Genomic DNA, 16,969 nt, shown 5'->3' with positions numbered 1-16,969 from the left:
TCTTCCACCCAACGGCTTCAACTTGGAGCTTTCCTTGGCTCAGCTCTGAAGAACTGTAGCGTTTTGCCTGGCTGGCATCTCCTCCTCAAAACCACCCAGTTCTACTCCAGAGGGTGATGTTTCAGTGATGGGTCCCAGAGCCCTTTCCAAGCTATGCAAACTGACAAATTAGCAGCATCAACGGGATTTTCCCTTTTGGATCACAAGCACCCTGCACAGACACATATATAAATTTGTGATGTCGTTTCCATAAGAACAGAAACCAAGATGGAAACCAAAATTTGGAGAATAAAAAGAGAAATGGGGTCAAACCCAGGGGTTTTTCCCCCTCCCCTTATAATGGCACCATTGCTTCTTGAATGATAAGCTCGGAGCAGAGTGCCCGCCAGTACCCATGCAGGTCAGGTCAGAGGACCAAGACGCTCTGTTCCAAACGCTGGCAGATCTGCCCAGACTCAGCTGTAATAACAATAAGTCATATTTTTAAATGTTGAGAATTCTAACCAATTGGGGATTTTATGTTTCTTTTAATAGATTCTGAAATTGTGGTTTGGAATGTGACTAGGAGTGAAAACAGAGAATGAGGCAGAAGAGGCAGAAATGGACACACCGGGAAAGTCTCTCCAGGAAGGCCAGCGATAGGTCAGGTACCTAGGTGCTCAGGCCCTACTGGACCCGGGTGGACAGGCCCCAGGGGAGACGAGCTAGCTTCAGACCTGGGGGCTTAGCTCTGCCAGCAGACAGGCCAGTAAGGCAGTCCTCTTGTCTGTTTGCTTTTCACTCCCAAATTCAGAGCCAAGAAGGTTGGCTGGAGCCCGGTCAGCCCTAGGACAAGAGGAGAGAGGCAGACCGCTTGGGTCCCAGGAGAGCTTGTGTTGTCCAGGAAGAGGCCGTGCTCTCCAGGGAAGGAGATGGACCACTCTCCTCCTCTGGGTTGCTCAGGCTTGCACCCTGCCTGGAGACCCTTGTCAGCATCACGCAGAACTGAAGGTCCCAGCACAGGCCCCGAGTCCTGCAGTTCACCCACTTGCCTCTTATGACGGGGTGGCTTGAATCAGAGGGAGAAACACTGTGTGTTAATTTTTTTAAGCCTCACAGTCTCCAGGGCCCAGGACAAAGCTGCGGAAGGGGCCACCCATCTGAGCGACTCCCCTTCCCGGGTTCTGTCCCCTTGTAAAGGACAAAGCTGGTCTCCACCCAAAGCCTGCCATAGAGGAACCCGAGCCTGAAGACCTGGAGACGCCACTCCTCGTTGCCTTGCTGCTGCGACCCCTCCCAGGGAAGGGGCCTCTGGGACCTCCTGCAGAGACGCCCAGCAAGCATACTGACCACCAGGCCACTGTCCTGGGGACATCGAGGAGCTGGACTTCTCAGCTGGGCCCAGCTCATGGCACTCCCACCGTCACTATTGATTTAGGGGGCAGTTGGAAACCGGAGGCTGCCTTTGGGAGACAAGAGTGTTCAGAGCTGTTCCTGCCCATGGCTCAAGGGCCTGTGCTGGTGGCAAAGCTCCAGGCTGGGCGTACAGAAGTGGGTGTTCCAACGGTACCATCCCTGAAGGTTAAGATGCCAGTGCAACACGCGGAGCAAGAGAGACCAGACAGAGGAGGCTCTCAGTGCAGGGCCAGGCTGGTGGGACCAGGCAGATGAGGGTCTCTCTGCTGCTCTTTGGAGCCTGGCCCTGGGCTCCCCTCAAACAGGCCCAGCTTGGGGCACTTCAGCTGCAGAATGGAGCCCCATCCAACCATGCGTTAAGCCCAAGCTGGCTGACACTCCCGTACAGAGGAAGTCATCCTCCTGCCAGGAGATCTGAGTGGGTCCCAGGACCATCCTGTCCCGGTAGCTTTTCTCTGCCTCCTCCTCCTCCCCCTGATGTGATGGCCACCTTGGCAGGAGTGACCACCATCACCCCTGCTCTTCACTGACCCGCTGACCTCAGGTGAAAGTCTGCCCCATGCACCCCTTCTGGAGCCTCTGTCCCAGGCTTCTCGCTGCCAAGTCCGCCGCTTTGCTGAAAACCCTCTTTATTTTGCTTGCCGAGCCCTCGGCACAGGCACTGCTGGCCAGCCGGCTGTTGGCAGTGGTGGTCTCTGCTCTCAAGCCCGTCTCCGCACCAGCAGAAGTATTAGGTGTGTTTTGATTAAGCAGTTTAGCCAAAAAAGTGAGGTTTGACCTGGAGCATTTGCTCCTCTCAAGGGTCTCAGTGCCAGGACTGAGCTAAGTGGGGCTGCTCAAAGCATCTTTTTTTGACTCTTAAAATAAATAGCCTCTGTTCTCCGAAAAGTCAGCCCAGAGGAGACACACATACACAGACATCCATATGCTCACAGCTCTGGAGTTCTGGCGTGTCCCCTGAGGGGGCTAGGCTTTCTGCTCGGTGTCACAAACGAATCCCAGAAGGTTTCTCTCCCTTCGAAACAGTCTGTTAGTAAAGGATCTGAAAACGTACACACAGGAGGAAACCCAGATGGAGCCCCGAACATGTGGCTTTCAAAACCAGAGGGAAGCAGATGAAGTGCCCCCGCCTCCAGTCCGGCCTGTGGTCCAAGAGGTCATCAAGTGTTCTCACTTATTGACCTCTTCCTCTTGGCCTTGAAGTCCAGGCCTCTCTACCCTGTTCCTCTCTGTCCGATGCTAAACCGCATTTCTACCCAAAGAGGTGTGTCTGTGTCTAGAAGTGGCTAAAAGCTGATTACAAGGCCCCTCCCCTTGAAGGGGCCTCTGCGGGCTGGGCTAGGGCCGTCTGTGCAGGTCACTGCCCAGGGCTGTCCTGGGAGGTAGGGCGGGGGCCCCAGGGGTTGATGGAAGGAGCCCCCTCCCATGCTGGCCTGGCCCTGAGCCTCACTCTGCCGCCCTCCAGGAGACTGGGGGACACATTTCGGGCAGAGAGGTCAAGCCTGAAGCTGGTGACCACCGCCCTCAACCCGTGGTGAGCTGCTTTGGACCACACATGGCCTCCCATCATAGGAGGGTTTTAGACCAACTAAGCAGTGCCCTCAAATGGACCCAAAGAACTGCCGATCAGAATCCATCAAACCGCCCAGTTGCCAGCTCATCTTAATCCCTGCAAAAGAACACTCACGACCTCACATGTGCATCCTCCCTTCCTGGGAAGACAAGCTTTTTCGAGAACAATTCTCAGGCTGAGTTTTCTGACCAAGTCCAAGTCCAAGTCCTACCATGAAGGCCACATTCCCTGGTGTAAATGCCACAGTGGCCGGCGCTGGGCTGTAGCGGTGACCTGAGGACAGTGCAAGCAGTCCTTCTGGGAGCCTCGGGTGGGAGTTCTCCGGGGGTTGCTGCCCAGGCGCCTCCAAGGCGGCTCCCCCGTCCTGCTCACGATAGCCACATCTGGGCGCAAGCTGGGGTTACTCCGGCTTTAGAGATAAGAGACAGAATCTTGGGAGTTAGAGTGACAGGGCAAAGGTCAAAGAACTGCTGGGGTGCTGGCGGCCACGTCCGAGTCCAGCCTCCTGAATCCAGAGGAACAGGCTGGGAGGCTGTCGCGTGGTGCACCAGGTGGAAGGGAGCCACACGCTGACCCTTCCGACCTGAGTCACACCTGAACCCTGGCCATAAGCTCGCAGGAGCCCCCCGCCACCACCCCCCCGGCGGTGTGGCCTGGGTGGTGTCCCTCTGGCAGCGCCCCCGGGAACCGTCAGGGCAGTTAGTCACCGGCCAGCCTGCTCTGGCTCCCAGAGCAAAGGCTCCAATGGTGTTGACACAAACTCTTGAGCTCTCAACTGGGAGTGGGTCGTATTTATTTATTTTTTGCATTAAAAAAAAAAAAGGAAAAAAAAAAAAACTCCGCTTGGCCGTGTTTGAGCTACAGAAATGATTTTTTTGAAAGGCGCCTTGGACACTGTTTTGCGCTTTTATGGCTAAACAGATTCTTCTCAGTTCTTTCAAGTGAGATCCTACCCAATGAATGGAGACTCTCTCTTTACTCCTAAGAAAAATATTTACACAGTCAAGTACAGCACGAAAAAGGACCCAGGCTCCTTCAGAGGGCCCGGCCCGAAACGCATATAGGTCTCCTCCGCACGCTGTTTACATTCCCAGCCCTGCATCTCTGCCCTCCCCACCCCCTCCCCTCCCAGGAAGCATTTCCCAAGCCTCCTGCTCAGGACCCTGAAGTCGGGGTACTGGGAGCCCCCCCCATCCAAGGGTCAGACAGGAGGAACCAGCCCAGCTTGAGTGATAGTCAAGTCCCACCTTGTCTGCATTTTCTGTTGGCCAACAAAAAACCTGGGCCCTGTGCAAGGGCTTTAGCTAGACTCACCCCAATTTCCCCAGACCCCCCACCCCCAGGCTGGCTGGAAGTGGGGCCTCTGTCTCGATCTCTGTGAAGTGGCAGGGCCTCATTAGCACGAGTCTGGGGCGGATGGCTCCTCCTGGCCCGCATGGCCCTGCACGGCCCCAGAGCTTTGGGCACGGCTTGCTGCTGTCAGATGTGCCCAGAACACTCTGTCCGCTGGCAACTCCCCCCCACAGACCATGGGCACGAGCCCCTCTGCCGCACACTCTGCCCGGCCTGTGGCTGTTGGGTGCCCGCACCTTCCCTTCTCTGGGATGGATGACTGAGTAAATGAACGAATCTCTCCCCCGACACCAGGTTTATGGTCTAATCTGTCCTGGGCCCCTCACAGCCTCCTTCCAGAAGGAGCACTGGACGCCTTTAGTCTGCCCCGCACACACTGCCCCCTGGAAGGCGCCTCAGAGACGTTCAAAGAAATCTTGAAACCACGTTGATTCCAGCGTCAGCTACTCTGGGGACGAGGCAGTGGCTCAAGCCCACTCTGTCCTCCAACAACATCAGCATGAACACAGAGGACCCCCAGAAGGTGGGATTGGAGGGGAGCAGGGTGGGGGGCAGGGGCAGAAGAGCTGGCCTGGAGATGGGAAGTGGCCACCAGGTGCAGAGTGGCCCTAAGGGTGTGCCATGGGTGTCCTCAAGTCCCAGGTGAGGGGTTCAATTTGCCTCTGAGGGAGAATATGGATGCGGGTGCTGGCCGGCAGCTGGATGGGGGTGTGGGAGCAGGGAAGGAAGGAGGAGCTGCACAATGGGGGAGGGAGGGCCATCTTGTGTAAGGCCTGGACCCTACGTGGTTTCAGTCCATGGGTCTTCCCTGCTCAACTTGTGTTGATGTGCTGCGGTGGGCTCTGGGGTGGTGAGGGTGGGGTGGTGGTGGGCTGCGGGGGCGCTGGACAGAGCTCGGGTGTTGGGCCCCATTCCCCACCACCAGCTGGGGACCCGTAAGAGGCTGCCCAAAGGAACACCAGTGAAACAGCAGAGAACAGAGGACCGGGAGGGCCGGGTGCCATGGTGGGCTCACTGTTATGGTTCAGTTACTAAGTCGTGTCTGACTCTTTGCAGCCCCACGAACTGCAGCACACCAGGCTTCTGTGTCCTTCACTATCTCCTAGAGTTTGCTTAAACTCATGTCCTTCGAGTCGGTGATGCCATCCAACCATCTCATCCTCTGTCGCCCCTTCTCCATCTGCCTTCAATCTTTCCCAATATCAGGGTCTTTTCCAATGAGTTGGCTCTTCGCATCAAGTGACCAAAGTATCGGAGCTTCAGCTTCAGTCCTTCCAATGAATATTCAGGGTTGATTTCCTTCAGGATTGACTGGTTTGATCACCTTGCTGTCTAAGGCAATCTCAAGAGTCTTCCCCAGTTGGGCTCACACTAGGCGTTAAATTCAGAAAGCCTGAGGAAGAGCTGTCCTTACACTCTTTACCGATGAGAAAAGTGCTCAGAGAGGTAGACTAACCATCCCACATGTGCACAGCAGTGGGAGCAGACAGAGGTGGGAGCTGTCAGCCCCACAGGGACTGAGAGGATGGGTCAGGGGCACAGACAGAGGGCAGGACGGCAGCTTCTTGTTGAAGGAAAGACTGGAGGCAGCCTAGGTGTGCACCTGCCTGGCCTCTGGTTCCTAGTCACCCAGGCACCTGACAGAGCAGGGTTCCCCTTGCACCCGGCTTGCTGATAAAGAGCCCAGAGAAATAAGGGCAGTGCCCCCCACCCCTGGTGCCCCAACCCCTTCCCACCCACAAGCCACCTTGTTAACAGCTCAGTGCCTGATCTGCCCTCACTGAAAGCGTTCCCCGAGCAGAGGGCAATTCCTTGATCCTTGACTTGGAAACATAGGCCCCTCTGAACCATCTGGGTAGGGGTCTCACCTCTCACTTCCGCCAGCTTCTGGCCCAGGCAGCAGCTTACCCAGGCCCTCCCTAGGCCTTTCCCCCAGGCTCCCAGGGCTGAGACATAAGGTCCCTTGGCCTGCCCCGACTGTGACCTTGCCTTATTCCCTGTGTCTGATGCCATGGGGGAACATGAGCCGAGTTGGGGGCAGGGCTTAGGCTGACCACCTTCCTTGGGGATGGCAGTTGTCTGGGAGGATTGCTTGCAAGGATTCCTGCTCCTCTGGTCTGCCCCTCAAAGCTGTTCCTTTCAAGAGAGAAGAGGTGCAGGTTGCCCCAGCTCAGGACACCCAACCTCTGGCAGAGCCCTTCCAACAAGGCTCTGAATTCTCCACCAGGCCCAGGACATACACTGGGTGGCTCAGGGTCTCAGAGCCCCAGCCCCTGGATGCTGTTCAGCCCTTTCTGTCACCACTCTCTGAACCAGGTGGGCTGGGTCCAGCCCCGACCCGGCCTAGGAGCCCCTGCCCTCTTGTCCTGGCCCCAGCGGGAGTTCTTTCCCAGAGGTGCTACCTGGGGCTCCTGTCCAGCTGAGCTCTGGACACACAGAGAACAGGCTGACAGCCCAGGCCATGAGGGAACTGGGGTGGGGGAGCTGACCAGGCAGGACGGGTAGGAGGAAGCTGTGCCAGGCAGTGAGCTGAGGGCTGAGCCCAGGTCGGGACTCCGCAGGCCCTTGTCCTGGGGAGATGCATGTCCAGTGTGCACCTGCCCTCAGGGGACAGCTTCCTCCTCCTGCTTCCGGAAGATTGATGTCCCTGAAGGAAGTGCAGGTGCTCTTAAATCATAAGAGTAGGGTGACGTGCAGCACGTCCAATCAATGACTCGTGACAAGCTATAACTTTCAGCCTTAGAAAGGGAACCACTGGTGGGTCCAGGGGCCTCGCAATAGCCAGCTCCGGGAACTGGACACATGCCCCCGGACACCAGGAGAAGTTTCCACAGAACTGTCTGTTCCTGGATCAGGGACCAGAGCTTCCTCCTGAGGGTCTGGTTTCGAGAGGTGGAAGCCAAGAGCTGGAAGAAGCATGTGGGCTCGGAGGCCTGCAGAAGAGTCCTGAATTTTCTAGAATGTTCTTTCATGTTCAAAAAATCCAGGGTCCCCGAGTGGCCAACTCTTCTGCAGCCCCAGAGCACTGCTCATCCATCGCAGGTATCAGGCCCGCGTAGGACTTGCCTCCTGTGGCTTCCCGGCTATGCTCACTCCCGTTCACTTGAACAACACCAGGCTCCGCCCGTTGCAAACTGGAGGTGGCTCTGCCCACTTGTGTCTGAAAATGCATCCTCCCAGGACCCCTGTGGGTCAGGTGTGACCAGCTTCCTGGCCTTCCGATGGCCTCGTACCCCAACCTCACCCAGATACCTGGACGACAACCCGTCTGGAGAAGCTGCCTGGGGGACCCCACAGCCCAGTGACTCTGCACCTCAGTGTCTCCCAAGGGGAAAATAAATCACAGGTCAATTATCGGCTCTACACGTACATTTGTCTTTTATCCTCAACCCTTTTTAGTTATAGAAATAACCTGCGTATTGACAGAATAATATTAATGCACTACAGCCTGACCCTGGTTATCGATAACTTATTTGTTAGATGATCTTTAATAATCATAAGTGAGGAAGAAAGGGTCAAGGATCCCGGAAATGACTGCTTGACACACGCATGTTTGACGTCCCGAGACCTAAGGTCGGGGTGGGGGTGGAACTGGGCTAATGCTGAAATGTGATGACCCCACCCCCCTACCATGAATCCCTTGGGATTCAGGCTTTTCTTGGGCACTGAATTCTCACCCCTCCCACTGGAGTTTGGGGTCACCTTTAATAGCTCAAAGGTGAGCAGGTCAGAAGTGATCACCCCACATTTCAGGGCACATTTCAACTCCCACAATCATGTCGGGCAGCACAAAGGCACAAAGAAGTGACATGATGTGAAAAGGCAGAGACGGTGGCCCCTGTGCCTGTGGGGCAATGACCTCGGGGCAGAAGGCCCGTCCCCATCCAATTCTGGCCTCATCCAATCCTCACCCTTTAATTAGTCCAGGTCTTCACTCTGCAAATATTTGAGGATCCTCTCACTTTGAGGATGGGCACCTTCCAAGCTGGTGAAGCCAGAGGTACATCGTTTCCCTTACCGACAGTAATAAAGTAGCAATGACAGTAATAGGAACCAAACTGTCAACTGCAGAGGCACTATAATCTGTGGCAATGCCCATTTGCCTGCTGAGCTCAGAGAGGTTGATTTCTTCATCCAGCATCACACAGCTGGGATTCCAACCAGGCTGCACGGGAGCCCTTAGGAGGTTGTGTGGCCTCCACAGAACTGGCTCCATTTGGGGTGTGGGTGGGGGGCAGTGAGGAGGAGAGAAAGGAGGGTGAGAAAAGGAGCTGGGTTCTCTCTCCCACAAAGGGATGTTTCCAATCTGGGGGGGAGGAGACAGCGTGGCAGAGCCCGAGAGCCGGGCTTCGGTCACAGCTGCCGCGCTAACTCGAGACCACCGTGCGTGGGGGCAGTGGTAGGGGGGAGCCGCCGAACAAGACCGCACACTTTCCTAATGGGACCCAATTACAGCAGCAGCTGTGTCGAGGAATTCCGTGCTGATCCGCTGTGAAAAATGGGCAGCCTCTGGAATCCTGCAGCATCCATGCAACTGCCATGCAGCCAGGAGCCCCCAGGGCCCCGGCTCGCTCTCTGGGGGGCAGGGTGAACCAGCAGAGCAAGGCCAGCCCACCCACCCCCACTCAGCCTTGGATTCCCAAGCAACCTCCCGCTCCAGGGACCCCTCCTTCTGCATTTCCAGCTCAGGGTCAGGAGGGAATTCGGGAGGACTTCCCAGACAGCCGAGCCCATGTCTCAGGCCGCCTGTCCCTGTCCTGGGGAACACCTCTCAGGGCTTCCTGACTGACATGGGACATCAGCTGGACCTCTCTTAGGTGCCTGGCCTTGCGGGAGAGGCCTCAGGGCAACACGGAGATTCCTAGCTCAGAGATGACTCTTCTGCCGTTGGTACCTACGTGTTCCTGCTCACCAGCCTCGACTCGCTCGTCTGAGAAATGGGGGCACGTGAATGGGTGCCACACCAGACTATTCCCCAAGAGCACAGTGATGCCCTGCTGAGGAAGTAACTTCCCATTGTTGCATGTGACCGCCCAGGCTCAGACACCCTGGAGGCTCAGAAACCCCTTCTTGGGGTGGGGGGGAGGGGAGTAGCCACCAAGAAGGGGGCTCAGAGACCACAGCAGGGAGCAGAGGGCCTCCTGGACTGCCATGGCCTCTGGCGGGGTTGGCGGGGTAAATCTAGCCTATGGCCTGTGTCCCCATGTCCTGTGAGCTATGAGGCCTGTTACATGATTAAAGGGTGGTGAAAATACAAAACATGACACAGGATGGCTCGTGGAACAAAAAGCCCGTCTGTTACTGTCTGGTCCTCAGCAGAAGCAGCATGTGGGCCCCCAGCTCAGCGCAGACACCGTGGCCAGAGGACAGAGGTGGGAGGTCTCACGTCCTCGGAGACGTGGGCACGATGCTTCCTGAAGGCTGTGTGAACTCGGAGGAGGTTCCCCTGTCCCCAGGCAGCTCTGCTCAGTGGCCAAGACACGGGGCAGATAGTGAGCTGGGTTCCCAGAACACCTGATCCTGCAAACAGCTGCCACGGCCGCCCGGCCTGCCCGGCCCCCGCCCAGCATGCATTCTCAGCTGCAGCCTCCCGCCGGGAAGAGATGGTGTGAAATTGGAAGCAGTTTGAAACCACCCTGTTCCTTGTCTTTCTTTCTTTTTTCCTGTTTTCCAACGAGATGTGCTCAGAGTTGTCAAGAGGGAAATCTCCAAACCCCCACAGGGATTTCTACCTCGAGCCCCTCAGCATCCTGGGATGTTTACCTCCCCTAAGATGGGGAGACCCTTCCTGGGGTCGTGCCTGGCGGCCACCAGGGCCTGCCTCATTGAAGTTCTCAATGGGAAGTGTGGGGGCCTCGGGAAGTGTGGGTCGGGGGTGTGTCCTCATGACACTGGGGAATCTGGATGGCTTTCCGATTGCACCCTTGCCACCACTGCCTTTTGGAGAGCCAGCTGGACGGTCAGGGATGGATCAGGCTGTCACACAGGCAGTTCTGGCTCCCAAGACCTCAGGAGGGGACCTCAGTGCTTAAAACTGTCCTCCACAAACTCCACTTTACGACGACACTGCAGGGACCCAGGGACATGCTCGTCCCACTTTGGGCCACAGTAACACGCCCAGAAGCGCAGAGAACGTGATCACCAGTGACACACAGGCACTCGAAGCACCTGCTGATCGTCCTGACTTCTGCGTGGACTGTGACTTTACTCTGTGTGGACCGTGTCTCCTCTTTCTAATCAGTCACTGGTGCACAAGAGGTTGCATCCATGCAGAGAGCACAAATCACCCCCTGCATCCCCCCCTACCCCTGAGATCTGGATCCCACTGCTCTCCCGGGGGCCTGAGTCCAGCAGCCAAAACCTCAGGACACCTGCACACCTGCTGCCTTTCTTCCTGTTTGCAGTCCTGAGAGCAAAGCAAGAGCCACTTCAACTCCTCTGGTTTTCCTGCAATGGTCAGAGGTAAGCCCGGGCATCTGGAACCCTGTCCGCGGACCTGGAGGAACGGCACCCATCAGTCATGGGATCTGCAGCAAGAGTGGACACAGGCTTGAGCCACGTGGTGGGGTCACGCTGATGCTCACCACCGTGCCTGTCACTTAAACATGACAAGGTCACCCTCTGCCTGAGGGATGGTCTCAGAGAACTGACCCCCATTAGTGCAGGGGGCAGAGTGGGCACAGGGGCATGTGTGTCCCCAGGGCTGTGGGGGCGGTGTGTGCTCGGGAGGGCACCTGGGGGCCCTGCAGGCTGCGTACCTCTCCAGTCCTGCCCCACAGCTCTAAGCTGATCTGCGGGCCATCAGCATTGCCGGAGAAGGTCCACCCAGCCCGTGCCTGAGGCCATGTGGCCTCAGGGAAACATTGACCGCGTCCTCAGAAATTTTCTTGGTAGGATTTTTAAAGCTCTATTCTTGGAGTTGGGTGATTTTGTTCGGCAGCATAATTTATTTGCTTTTTCCAAAGACTGAGAAGAGAACTGAGGTCAGCCAGGATGTGAACCACACAAGGTCTGAGCAAGTGCTGCCTGTGCCCGGAGTGGGGGGGGTGGGCGGTGCCCAGCATGCTCCATACCCGGGTTGGGAAACAGAGACAGGGAGAGATGGAGGAGACAGAGGCAGAGAGAGATGTGGGAGACAGAGGCAGAGAAACAAAGATAGAGACTGAGATGGGAAACAGACAGACACAGGGAGACAGAGAGAGAAAGAAACAGAGAGAGACAGAAGGAGAGAGAGATGGAGGAGACAGAGACAGGGCTGGGGGAGTGGAGAGACAGAGACAGTGCAAGCAGCCCCCCGAGAATCCACCTGGCAGGGGCCCTGGGGAGCCAGGGTCCCCAGAGGGAGTAGGGCACAGGAACAGAGACCCAGGTCCAACCAGAGAGCTCAGCAGGCCTGCACTTGGGGGGCTCCTGGGCCAGGACAGCCCGAGCTCCTCAAGGTGGAGCTTTCAAGCCTGGATGCCCAAGTGGCCTCAGCTTGTCCTGTGGATCAAGCTGGGCCAGCTCTACTCAGAAAAAACAAGTCCATACAAACAAGTCCCACTTCTCAGCACTTGGGGTGAGGAGCGAGATGGGCCCCTGTGCCAGTAGCCCCTTTGCCCACCCTGGATAGCACGGCCCCTCCCCCAGTCCCTGTTCAGGACCCAGGAGGCGGGTGAGCCCTCTGTCCCCGCAGCCTCACTTTGGTGCTTGGTTTGGTTTAATGGTCCTGATTACAGCTCATTCATATTCTTACAGACAGATTCCGCTCAGTGCAGGCTACCAGCTTAGCAGAGCCGCCCGGCAGATGGAAGCAGAACTTGGGGCCACTTTCCTCGCCCGGATCCGCACCTGGGCCATTTCATTTATGGGAGAAAACATATCTGCGCACGCTCAATTGTTCGAGTTTCCTCCCTAGAAACCCAGGCTTCTCCAGGCTTCTGCTCCCGGGAGACGCCCTTGGACTTGGACAGACCCCCTGCCTTGGGATGCTTTAGAAGAGGGGGTCCCTGTGGATGAAGTTGATGATGCCAGCTCACGGGGCAGCTTGCAGCAGGTGATTTGTTCTGGTCTGGTTTTCCTTTAACAGAAAAGGATTTGCTTGGATGAATCAATAAAACTTTGGATACAGCAAGGAGGCCACATCTTGAAACAGGGGACCAAATGAGTGTAAACCTGACCCGCAGGGTGCCTGTGGGTGTGGGAGCCAGGACAGAGTGCCAGCTCCAAAGCCGACCACAGACCAGCACCTGCCCTCAGCCGGCCCTGGTTTTGGGAGCCTGTGGAGGAAGCTCTTCAGGGCTGGAAGCAAGGGAACCTGGTCTTTGCATCTCACCCAGCCAGTCCAGAGTGGGGCCCAGAGTCCCAGCTCCTGAGGCCCAATATGGGGCTCCACAAAGCCTGATTTCCTGTCGACATTGGCCCTGAGCGGGCACGGTAGACCCTCCACGGTCAGGCCCCTGTGCTCGGGGCTGTCACAGTCTGCTCTCCGTGCACCTCCACTCAGCAGCTCCTGCCTGAGACACTACAGTCCTTTTACCCGATTTTCCAGCTGAGTTGACTGAGGCCTGTGAAGGTCAAAGAGCTTGCCCGGGGTCACTGAGTAACACGGCTCAGTCTCTGGCCTCGGGACGAGGACGCAGGCCTCTGGTTCCTCTTCCTAATCGTTTAACCAAAGGCTCTTTCATAAATAATAGAAATAACAGGGCTTCGGTTTTCCTTAGAGGATGAACGCCCCAAACCGCCACCGGGGTTGTGGTCAGCAGGCACTGCCAAGCCCTCACGGGGTGGAAGGGGCGCGAGCTGCAGGCAGACGGGGGCTCCCGGCCCTGCTGGCTCCTGTGAAGGCATTAATTTGTACCAGCCGTCCAAAGGCCTGGAAAGAGAGTCCGATGGTTGGTACATGCGACAAGGGCTGATTAGCCATCACTGACAGTTATTAGCCTATTATTAAACGTATGAATTGCCTCTTTCATACCACATGCCTATCTTTAAAGTGCTTTATTAACTAACATTAACCAATCCAATTAGCAAAAGACACTGTATTTGTGTAATTAGTAATTTGAGGCTTTGTTCTGTCTTGGTCATAAAGAGAAAAGGCATTGGACGCTGATTAGTTTACACTGTACAATTAGAGAAGAGGTCGGAACTCAGCCGGGAACATTCTCGATCCCTGGGGTCCCGTCAAGGCACCCGGACCTCCGAAGACTCCCAGGGGTTTATGTTTGCGGCGTTTAAGCGTCTCCAATTGCTTCCTCTCGCCTCCAAGCTCCTCCCTGCAGTTGGCATAGCCTTCAACATCAGGAAGGGGAAATATTTATTTTTATTATAAACCTAGAGGCCAAGCAGTGAGGAACCTTGTTATTAAACACTCCAAGCCCAGTTTTGCAGAAAAGCTCAAAATCCAACTTTGAGTATTGATTGCAAGTTTTTTTTTTCTTTTTCTAATCGAACGCCAAAAGGAACACTGTGAGGAGTGCCGTGTCAGGGCCGGCCTTGGCGGGCAGCTCCTCTGTTTACATCTCTGAGTGAACAGCCTGGTCTCAGAGTCTTGGAGACAGCCGCGAAGGGGCCAGATGTTCTAGATAAGAGCCGCAGGCTTCAGGCTGCGTGTGTGCATGGCACCCAGGACTCGAGAACCAGCTCACGTCCTGTCTGAGCAATTGGGCTTGGGGGTTCACCAAGAGGGCCACATGTTGGAAGCAATCATGGTGTGCGTGCCTAAGACCTTTCTGTGCTCCTCTTTGGGAGTCCCAAACTTCAGTAGTTTGTAAAACTGCGGAGCAAGCTCTAGGACTCGGAGTAACTGCCCCACGAGTTCTTCCTCGATTTTTGTTTATTCATTAGGAGACCAGAAAACTCATCACCAGGGATTGTCCAGAGCATCTCCCCGCTGACCACCCTCTGGCTTGGATGGGAAGGAAGATGATGGCCTCTGCCTTTCCTCCTTGCCCCTGAGTCACCTAAGCAGGGGAGCTGGTGTTTCATCAAAGCACCCTGGAACCTGCCTACCTGCCCAGCACCACCCATACCCCCCGGGCCGAATTGTCCCGAGTGAAGCCACAGCAGTGACCCAGACTGGCTGTCCCCGCATCCCAGGAGCACAGATAAAGGCAGACCGCCCGCACGGAATCCCACTGATCCACAGAGGTGACGACTCCCCTGCAATGCCCAGTGGTGCCTGTGGCCCACTGGCTATGTCCGCCCAGCTCACACATCTAGCTGCTCCAGGAGCTTTGTCCCTGGATCCGACACTTCCGGGGGTAGAGTTGGGGTTCTCATTTGCAGCCCAGATGTTCAGACAATGAGCAGACCTCCCTGACTTCATCCCAGGGCCCCTTTTAGATGAATGGAGCCTTTTCTCAACTTCATGAAGTTAGTTTCTAAGGCTTTTTATTTCCCCATTCCATCTCAAAATAAAGTTCGAATGCTTTAAGTCTCAAAGGCTCATCTCTTTTCTGGTCGTCCTTGCTGTTATTCTCTGCTGCCTGTCCTCACACACTTGTGCACACACATGCATGAACACACACACACACACGCACATGGACTACCTGTCCATCACAGGCAGGTGGGCATGAGTCCACTGGGTGCTCACACGAAGGCAGGGCAGATGAGGAGACCTGGGTGCAAACACTGCAGAAACCTCTTCAAAATATTTGGGTTTGTCAAAATCCCAAACCGCTGTTGCCAGGCACTTTTCCCGCTAGTGTTTGAGCCCTCGGGTATTTTAAAGGAAATGAAACCCGTGTGTTTCTGATTTATTTATACTTAACTCATCAAAATGCTGTTTTAAAGAACTATTTTGTGTCCAAAATGCCCTTTATGCCTTTTTTCCCTTCCAAACTGAAAGCCACATTTTGCCAAGTGTATATGACCTTAAACGCTAACGTGTTCAAGGCTCTTTCAAAAATCAAGCTCGTGAAGTCCAAACAGACCTGAACCGGAACCAGCACCCCCTCCTTCCCCCAGAAATCCAGCACCAAATGAGCAGGCAACACCCTCAGCCCTCAGTGCCCCGCTTTTAGCTCTGCATTCTGCCCTAAGAGGGGGTCCAAATGCCCCTGCACTGGAGACCCCTGACGCTGTGTCCAGTGGGAAATGAGCACATTTCCCAGAGTCAAGAACCGCTAGGTCCAGGGTTTGAGAGGCTCGCCTGGAGCTCTCATTGGACCAGCTCAAGGTCACCTTGAATGCAGCCCCCAGTTGTCTGGAGGATAAGAGGGCAAGCGCTCCTCCTGGGACAGGCTGGGGCTCCCTGGTCCTGAGGATCCCAAAACGCCTTGGACCCCACCTGTCGCCAACCTCCTCTGCCTCCCCATCACCCTCAGGACTGCCCGGTGCCAGCAGCCAGGTAAGCACATAACTCTGATGCCAGTTAGTACACTTCAGCCCAGGACGATGTTTTCTCTCCACTAAGAGAAGAAGAAGCTGGCTGTGGCCACCCCGAGTGCCTGCCTGGGAAGAGGAGACCGTGTCCCACTCGCCAGCTGGGTCACTGGGAGACAGACACACTCCAGGCGGATAAACGAACACAGTGCTGGCAACACTGTGGCCTGACCTATAACATGGGGCTCGAGTGCCTCGCTTTGGGGTGTGTGTAATATTTATTTATTTCTGGCTGATTTCATGTGATGGAGTTCAATTATGAATTTGATTGCTTTTTTTGGTGCATGATATAAAATCCTTTATCCTCGCGGCATTTAATTGTGTTCCCTGGCAGATTTGGTATTCATCACGGCCCTGCTGTCCCCAGCCCCAAAGATAAACCATCCAAGGGGCAATAAATGTCCACTCTGATTATTGATGCTTTCAGGGAAATTGATTATCTATTTGAGGGGCAGAACGGGCTGATGGATTACTGCCTCCTTCCCTCACATGAGAGCTTCCCTGAAAGACAAATCTCTTGATCAGCGCAATGGATTTTCTATTGTATTTAAAATTTTCCAAAGTACACCTTCTTTATCTTAATACTTAGAAAAGGAGGTACAGATTCTAATGGAGCAGGAATGCTCTATCATTTGCTCGCAGCATTTAGAGTTGAGGAAAGCGACGAGATAAAACCCAGAGCGTGGCTCAGGGGGCACAGTGGTTCCTTATTCTGGCTGCACATCCTCCGTCCCACGGCTGAGCGCCAGGTCCGCATGACATTCACATCAAGTCTGTGATTTACCGAGAAATGTGTTCCCAGGCTATGAGATTAGTGTGTGGTCCAAATGTTCAAATTCGTGGAGTCTTTCCCTGCACCCCACGAAAAGAAAAGCAGGTTTGGGGTAAGTTTAAGTGGATACAAAGAAAAAAACACCCAAGCAGTTTTACTCTAGATTCAGCACCACACACTGATGGCCAGAATGGCTTTCTCCCTTGAGTCGCAACTTTTTAAAACGTGTGGCAGAGGAGAAGTGGCAATCACACACCTGCGTGGGGAGGTGCCACCCCTCTGGGCTGGGAAGGAACTGAGTCCAGAGATGAACTTCGACTCATCAGTGTCACTTCTATTAGTCAAAAGATAACAGGTGTTGTAAACGCGAGAAACGTTTGCCTCTGAGAAAATCAATAGTGACTCCATAATCAACGCTGCGATTAGCCGTGCCCTGGTTACGATTAGCCCTGGCTGCATTCACGCGATAATTCCCTAACGGTAGAAAGAGGCCTTCATTTTGGCACTGACGG

The 16,969-nt window shown here is 55.1% G+C and overlaps 1 protein-coding gene across 3 annotated transcripts in view; it reads right to left on the bottom strand.

The window, feature by feature from the left end:
• The window catches only part of PRDM16 (PR/SET domain 16), a 332,745-nt gene that overhangs the window by 174,760 nt on the left and 141,016 nt on the right, over positions 1–16,969 (bottom strand). The gene's annotated exons all lie outside the window — the stretch shown is intronic.

This window comes from Giraffa tippelskirchi, chromosome 5 (genome assembly GCF_054371585.1).
Source record: "Giraffa tippelskirchi isolate mGirTip1 chromosome 5, T2T-mGirTip1v1.2.pri, whole genome shotgun sequence".
Taxonomy (NCBI): domain Eukaryota; kingdom Metazoa; phylum Chordata; class Mammalia; order Artiodactyla; family Giraffidae; genus Giraffa; species Giraffa tippelskirchi.
This window is presented reverse-complemented; position numbering and strand designations above follow the sequence as displayed.